A 7,500-nucleotide genomic window follows, 5' to 3' on the forward strand; every position below is an offset into this window, starting at 1 on the left:
AGCCAAGCTGGCTGACAACCATCCACAGTTGAATCCAAAGTGCCCAAATGGGACACTATAACAAATCATGTATACAGATTTGTGTATATAGAAAACATTTTTCCTTTCTCTTCTTTTCTTTTCTTGAGAAATTCAGCTGGTCCTGATGTCTTTCCCTCGGTGTGTCCCTCTGTCATCTCTCTCTCTCTGTCTCTTTGTCTTACTGTCTCTGTCTGTCTCTGTCTGTCTCTGTCTCTGTCTCTCTCTCTGTGTGTGTGTGTGTGTGTGTGTGTGTGTGTGTGTGTGTGTGTGTGTGTTCCTTAATCTCAGCAGCACTACTCATCCAATCGATTTTTCCTCTCCCCTTGTCTCCTTCACATGGCTATTACCCCACCTTAAACAGCACTAGAAGAGCCTGGCAGGCAGATATCTACCCTCTATGCTGTCAGAATTTTTTTTTTTTTTTTAAAGTCAAAACCTGGATTCTCAGGAGCCATGTGGTGTGTCCTCCTAGGTTCTGGTGCCCTCTTCTGGCATGCAGACATATAGTCAGCAGAGAGAGCTGTGTGGGTGGCCGAGGCAGGCAGAGTGGACCTCTGTGAGCTTGAGGCTAGATAAGTCTACGGAGCAAGTTCCATGACTGCCTGGGCTATACCAAAAGAAACGTACCTTGAGGCAAAACAAAACAAAGCAGAAAAGGTTCTGCTTTTATTTTACAGACATGTGTTCTCTCTAGTCCTATTGACTATAGAAGTTTGATCATGAAGTCACATTGATTTTTATTACAGAGTTTATTTGTGTGTGTGTGTGTGTGAGAGAGAGAGAGAGAGAGAGAGAGAGAGAGAGAGTTTTTTCTTTAATCTTCAAACATATTTTTATTGTTTATTTATTTTATGAGCACACTGTCACTGTCTTCAACACACAAGGAGAGGATTCCATTACAGATGGTTGTGAGCCACCATGTGGTTGCTGGGATTTGAACTAAGGATCTCTGGAAGAGCAGTCAGTGCTCTTCACCGCTGAGCCGTCTCTCCAGCCCTGAAACAATATCTTGAATAAACAATAACAAAAACACTAAAACTAAGTCTGCCAGTTTTCCTCTTTCTTTCTCTCTCTCTCTCTCTCTCTCTCTCTCTCTCTCTCCCTCCCTCCCTCCCTCCCTTCCTTCTTTCTTCCTTTCTTTCTTTTTCTTCAGATAGGATTTCTTAGTGAATGATATTTATGTTGATATAAATTTTTTACGTACTTTTGACTGGCTAACTAACTAGCTAAGTCTGCCTGTCCTAAAGAAGGAGTTCCCCTGCCACAACTAAATACGTGCATAGAAAAAAAAATATATAATTATTAACTTGGGATGAAACTAATGTAACAAGCAAGCAAACAAACGCACAAGCAAACAAAGTAGGGATGGTGGTGCTGGGTGCCTGGTATATGGGAGATGGGAGACCTGTGGTCTAGAGCGTCCAGAGCTCTGGCCTCCATACTCTGGACTGCATTCTCTCTAGCAATCTTCCCAAAGTGGCTGTATTTAACCATGTTTTTATTTTTTAAATTGGCTCTCTCTCTCTCTCTGTCTCTCTGTCTCTCTGTCTCTGTCTCTCTCTCTTTCTCCCTCCCTCCCTCCCTCCCTCCCTCCCTCCCTCCCCCACCACACACACAGAGGCACGTGTGAACAAGGGAATGCAAATGCACAAAATAAGTATGTTTTGATCAGAGTGAAAACAAATCACGGGAATTTTAACCATTCCACCATCATTCCACCATTCTTTTAATTTACTCTCTGTGTTTAGTCTTCCAAAGAGGGTGGCAGGTGTGTGGTTTGGTGAGTGCCGGCTGGCGGTGGCAGCGAGGAACAGAGAACAACAACAACCCCCCTCCCCCCCATCGGGATCGGTGGAGGGTTTTAAAAATGAGTGAGCCATTTAAAAATGGTGTGGAACTGAGGTCGCCGCCACCCTCCCCTCACGACGGAGTTTGGACGCTCCCTTTTCCTAACTGTGCCTGTTCCTTGCTAATTGTTAACCGATTCGAGAGTGCATGTCCTTTCACTTAGAGGTGGCCTGTTTTCACCGCTCCGTCCTACTTTCCTTTTCTGGGTGCCTGAGGGGGTTGGCCCCGAGTCCATCCCGCGTTCACTGTGTTCCGGCGGGACAACCGGGACCGTTTGTGCCATTCGGGAGAAGTGGTGGGTACCTGCCCCGTTGTGCGTGGGTGAGTGTCCCCCTGAGCTAGGGAGGTCACTCCGGAGAGACGGAATGAGTGTGTGTGGCGGCGGCGGCGCGTGACAGTCTGTATTGGTTTGCTTGATCGAGATCGCTGTCGGGCGACACCTAGTGGCGACAAGTTTCCGCAACGCTCCTGTCCCCCGGTTGGTGACAAAGGACGGGGAAGTGCCTGTGGTGAGCCGGCCAGGGTGAGAGGGTGACAGGCAAGCAGGCGGGTGCGCGACGGAGACGCCGTCCTGTCTGGGGACCATCTCTAGCTAGGAGGTTGTACCTGGAGAACTTCAGGGGAGGAGGGTGGCTGTACGACCTATTGGGACACAAGGAGGGGTTGGTGGCAGCTGGATGAGGTCGACCAGAAGGCTTGGGCCCCGTCCCGGATTTTTTTTTTTTTTTTCCAATTTTTTTTTTTTTAATTTTTTATTTTATTTTATTTTATTTTTTTTTTATTTCTTCCCTCCTCTCCGGTCCCAGCCAGCGGGACCATAGACACTTTTGAGGCCGAGAGGGTGCTGTGTCCCCGGCCTCCGAGCCGAGGTGGCCCGGCTAGGGGGCGCCACGGAGTTTTTTTTTTTTTTTTCTTTTCCAGGAGTCCCTTCGGTCCCAGCCAGCGGGACCATAGACACTTTTGAGGCCGAGAGGGTGCTGTGTCCCCGGCCTCCGAGCCGAGGTGGCCCGGCTAGGTGGCGCCACGGATTTTTTTCTTTTTCTTTTCCAGGAGTCCCTTCGGTCCCTGATAGCGGGAGCCTGGACCTCTGAGGCCGAGAGGGTGCTGTGTCCCCGGCCTCCGAGCCGAGGTGGCCCGGCTAGGGGGCGCCACGGAGTTTTTTTTTTTTTTTTTTTCTTTTCCAGGAGTCCCTTCGGTCCCAGCCAGCGGGACCATAGACACTTTTGAGGCCGAGAGGGTGCTGTGTCCCCGGCCTCCGAGCCGAGGTGGCCCGGCTAGGTGGCGCCACGGATTTTTTTTTTTTCTTTTCCAGGAGTCCCTTCGGTCCCTGATAGCGGGAGCCTGGACCTCTGAGGCCGAGAGGGTGCTGTGTCCCCGGCCTCCGAGCCGAGGTGGCCCGGCTAGGGGGCGCCACGGAGTTTTTTTTTTTTTTTTCTTTTCCAGGAGTCCCTTCGGTCCCTGATAGCGGGAGCCTGGACCTCTGAGGCCGAGAGGGTGCTGTGTCCCCGGCCTCCGAGCCGAGGTGGCCCGGCTAGGGGGCGCCACGGAGTTTTTTTTTTTTTTCTTTTTCTTTTCCAGGAGTCCCTTCGGTCCCTGATAGCGGGAGCCTGGACCTCTGAGGCCGAGAGGGTGCTGTGTCCCCGGCCTCCGAGCCGAGGTGGCCCGGCTAGGGGGCGCCACGGAGTTTTTTTTTTTTTTTCTTTTTCTTTTCCAGGAGTCCCTTCGGTCCCTGATAGCGGGAGCCTGGACCTCTGAGGCCGAGAGGGTGCTGTGTCCCCGGCCTCCGAGCCGAGGTGGCCCGGCTAGGGGGCGCCACGGAGTTTTTTTTTTTTTTTTTTTCTTTTCCAGGAGTCCCTTCGGTCCCAGCCAGCGGGACCATAGACACTTTTGAGGCCGAGAGGGTGCTGTGTCCCCGGCCTCCGAGCCGAGGTGGCCCGGCTAGGTGGCGCCACGGATTTTTTTTTTTTTCTTTTCCAGGAGTCCCTTCGGTCCCTGATAGCGGGAGCCTGGACCTCTGAGGCCGAGAGGGTGCTGTGTCCCCGGCCTCCGAGCCGAGGTGTCCCGGCTAGGGGGCGCCTCCGAGACTTTATTTTTTCCAGGATCCTCCCCGGTCCCTGCCAGCGGGAGCATGGACTTCTGAGGCCGAGGGGAAGCTGTGTTCCAGGCTATCTACCATGGCCTCCTCGGTCTGTGAGCACTCAGGGTTCTAAGGTCGACCAGTTGTTCCTTTGCGGTCCGGTTCTCTTTCTACATGGGGACCTCTTGGGGACACGTCACCGAACATGACTTCCAGACGTTCCGTGTGGCCTGTCATGTTTATCCCTGTGTCTTTTACACTTTTCATCTTTGCTATCTGTCCTTATTGTACCTGGAGATATATGCTGACACGCTGTCCTTTTGACTCTTTTTGTCATTAAAGGACGTTGGAAGAGGCTTGCACCAAGGCTGTTTGCTTGTCCAGCCCTAGCTCTTTTCTTCTGCGCATGGGCCTCTTCGATGCTTGAAGCTTAGCGTCCCCCCATGAGTACGCGCTTCCTGCTTTCCCGTGCTTGCTTGCCTGTGCTCTGTGGGGCAGCTTTATGACAACCGTCCCGCGTGTCAGGCGTTCCCGATTTCCCCGTGGTGGTTGTCGTCCGTTACCGGTAGGAGTCGTTGGTGCCGAGTGCGACTGGAAGGGTTTTCCCGTTTGGTGCTAGTGACCCCCTGGCGTGCTCCTCTGCGGCCGACCGGTTTTTTTATTTGTTTTTTTTTTTTTGTTTTTTGTTTTTTTTTTTTTTTGTTTTTTGGAAGGAGTTCCCGAACCTCCGCTGCTTGGTGGTGTGTCCCTTTCTTTCCTGCTGTGTGCCTCCCGAGTTGCACCTTTTCTCCTTCGAAGGGGATTTTATTTTTTTATTTTTATTTTTTATTTTTTATTTTTATTTTTTTTTGAAGGAGTTCCCGAACCTCCGCTGCCCGTTGAGTCCCGTTCTTCCACGCCACGTGCCTCCCGAGTGCAACGCTTCCTTTTTTTTCTCGCCCTCGAGAAGGGTAAATTTTTTTTTTTGTGTGTGTGGCAGTGTTAGCGACTTCTTCCCGTGCTCTCTCTCGCTCTTCTCGCTCGTATTCCCGTCCAGTGCGTTGTTAGAAAGCTCTCACGCCCGTTGTTCCCGATGCATGGCGTGTCTCGCTCCCGTTGGATCGATGTGGTGCTGCCGCGTTCTCTTCGGGCCGGGGCCTAAGCCGCGCCAGGCGAGGGACGGACATTCATGGCGAATGGTCATTCAGCGCGAATGGCGACCGCTCTTCTCGTTCTGCCAGCGGGCCCCTCGTCTCTCCTCCCCATTCCTTTGCAGGGTGGTGTGTGGAAGTCAGGGGTGCGGCTGTCCGGCACGAGCGCTGACCCGCGCACACTTGTTGCTGTGGTTCGCGGTGTCCCTGTGGACGTGTCGGGGGCGCTTGCCCCCACGCCGTTCACTGCTTCGCGGCCCTCTTCCCCCGTGCCGGGGGAAGGTGGTAGACCCGCTGCGGTGCATACCCTTCCCGAATGGTGTGTGCACGCGCCCTGCTTCGTGTGAGCCTTGCGGTGCTCCTGGAGCGTTCCGGGCTTTGACCACCAAGGTGCCCGCTTCTGAGTTGGCGGTGGCGCTTCCCGCTCCCCGGCGTGCCTCCTGTGCTCCATGGTGCTTGTGCCTTTACGCTTTCCCTTGTCCTAGTTGCCGGCTTTCTGCACGGTGACAGAAAGGGGGGGGGTCGAGGAGTTGAGTGTGCGGTTAAAAGGCTCCTTCCGTTGGGTGAGCGCCCACCCCGTGCCTATGTTTTTGGTGCCTTCACCCGCGGGCCCTGCGCGGTTAGGGTGGTGCTGAGCGATCGCGGCTGGCCCTTTTTAAAGACCGGACTCCCTCAAGTCAAGGCTCCTCCTTTGTGTGCGCCTTGAAGAGGCCTGGCTCTCGGCGGGGACCTGTCGCAGGTCCCCCCGGTCCGCGAATGCTCAAGAAGACCCCGGAGAAAGAGACCTTTGCCGATACCGCAGACCCCCCACCAGCTGGCGCGTGGTCCTTCCCGTTCTGTCCCGCGCCTGTTGCTCGTTTCCCGTTGCGTGCACGGAGCCCTTGGCTGCTCGTCGGTGTTGGGTTCGTCCCGCCCTCAGTGAGGAATTTGCCTTCTCTAGCTATCTTCGGAAAGGGCTTTACGATCTCCGAGGGGCTTCTCCCGGATGGTCCCCTCGGCTGCCCGCCCTGACCTCAGCCTTCTGCGCGCAGCGTTTGCTCTCTCGCCTACCGCGACCCGCGCCTCCCCGCTCCGAGTACGAGGAGGGATCACGCGGGACGGGGCTCTGTCGACCTGCCGCTGTGCGGAGCTTGTGGGGGAGATTGGGTTTCTGGTGGCAGGTGGCGGGGAAGGGCCGTGCACACGCCCGCGTGCGCGGTACCCCCCTCACCGCGAGGGGTCGTCGCGGGACGGGTGGGTTTGGAAGGGCGGCGGTGGGCTCCCGGTCCCACCCGCCTCCGTTTCCCCCCGTGCCCTCCGTCGCGTGTGCGTCCCTCCCACGCGCGTCCACGTCCCGGCCACTCTCGCGGCGAGGTCGTGTCGCGTGTGGTGCGTGCCGCGTGCTCTCGGGCGTCTGCGGTTGCCGCCTCGTCCCCCCCTTCCACGGCAGCGTTCCCACGGCCGGTGGAGATCGCGGGAGCCGTCCTACCCCCCCTTCCCCCTCCGCGGGGCTCTTGAGGGTCCGTGAACCGCGGGGTTGGCCTCGCTCTCGGGGGCGGACTTCTTATTTGGGGGAACCGGCGGTCGGCCGCGTCCGGCGCGTCGTCGGACGTTGGGACCCGCTGCCACGCGGGGGTCTTCGTCGGTTGGCGTCGGCGTCTGCCTCGGTTCTCTCTCGCGTCGGCTGGCGTCTCCTCGGGCTCCCGGGGGTTGTCCGTTGGTTTCGGGTCGGCTCGGTGCCGCGGGCGTGGCGGGACTGCTCCGGGTTGGGTGCAGTGTGATTCCCGCCGGCTTGGCTCGCGTGCCCGGTCGCCGCCCGAGCGGCCTCCCGGTCCCTTGTGAGGCGTCTCCCGCGGGGGGTGCCGCTGCGGCCCGCCCTGCCGTCGACGGTCCTCGTTCTGTCGGTTCGCTCCCCCTCCCCGCCCGCCGGCGTTCCTTTCTCTCTCGCTCCTCGTCTGGCCGACCCGCGGCCGTGCTGCCGGGCCCCTCCTCACGGGGGGGCAGCCGGGCGCGCACGGGTCCCGGGGCGGTCGCGGGGTGCCTGGGGGGAAGGGCCGCCCGGCGGGCGGGAGGAAGTTGCGGTTTGAAGGGCGTCCCGGCCGCCGCGGCCGTGGCGGCGCGTCTCGCCTGGTCTCTTGGAGGCGTGTGCGGGGGGAAAGACGCCCCGCGAGGCGTAGAGGAGAAAGAGGCTTTAGTGGCTGTCGCCCACGCCGGTCCGTGGGGCCTGTTGGCTGAGGGTGCGTCTGCGCGGGGGCCCGTCCGGCCCCGCCGTCCTCTGGGAAGGCGTGCGTCGGGGGAAAGCTGCCGGGGTGCCAAGGTGGGCGCCTGGGCGTTGAGTCGAACCCGTGTGCGCGTCCCGGTGTGGCGGTGGGGGCTCCGGTCGGTGTCTCTCCCCCTCGCTGCCCCGAGGCCCGGCCTCCCTTCCGACGCGGGCTCGGCCCCCCT

At 57.7% G+C, this 7,500-nt stretch overlaps 1 long non-coding RNA gene across 1 annotated transcript in view; it reads left to right on the plus strand.

Moving 5' to 3' along the window:
* Window positions 1-1,984: 1,984 nt before the first annotated feature.
* LOC147997331 (uncharacterized) overlaps window positions 1,985-7,500 on the plus strand; it is an 18,296-nt gene continuing 12,780 nt past the window's right edge. Inside the window, exon 1 of the long non-coding RNA XR_015647972.1 lies at window positions 1,985-2,164. This is a non-coding gene — a long non-coding RNA (uncharacterized LOC147997331). The remainder of the gene's footprint in view (window positions 2,165-7,500) is intronic.

Source organism: Rattus norvegicus, unplaced genomic scaffold, assembly GCF_021556685.1.
Source record: "Rattus norvegicus strain SHRSP/BbbUtx unplaced genomic scaffold, alternate assembly SHRSP_T2T unassigned-0000186, whole genome shotgun sequence".
Taxonomy (NCBI): domain Eukaryota; kingdom Metazoa; phylum Chordata; class Mammalia; order Rodentia; family Muridae; genus Rattus; species Rattus norvegicus.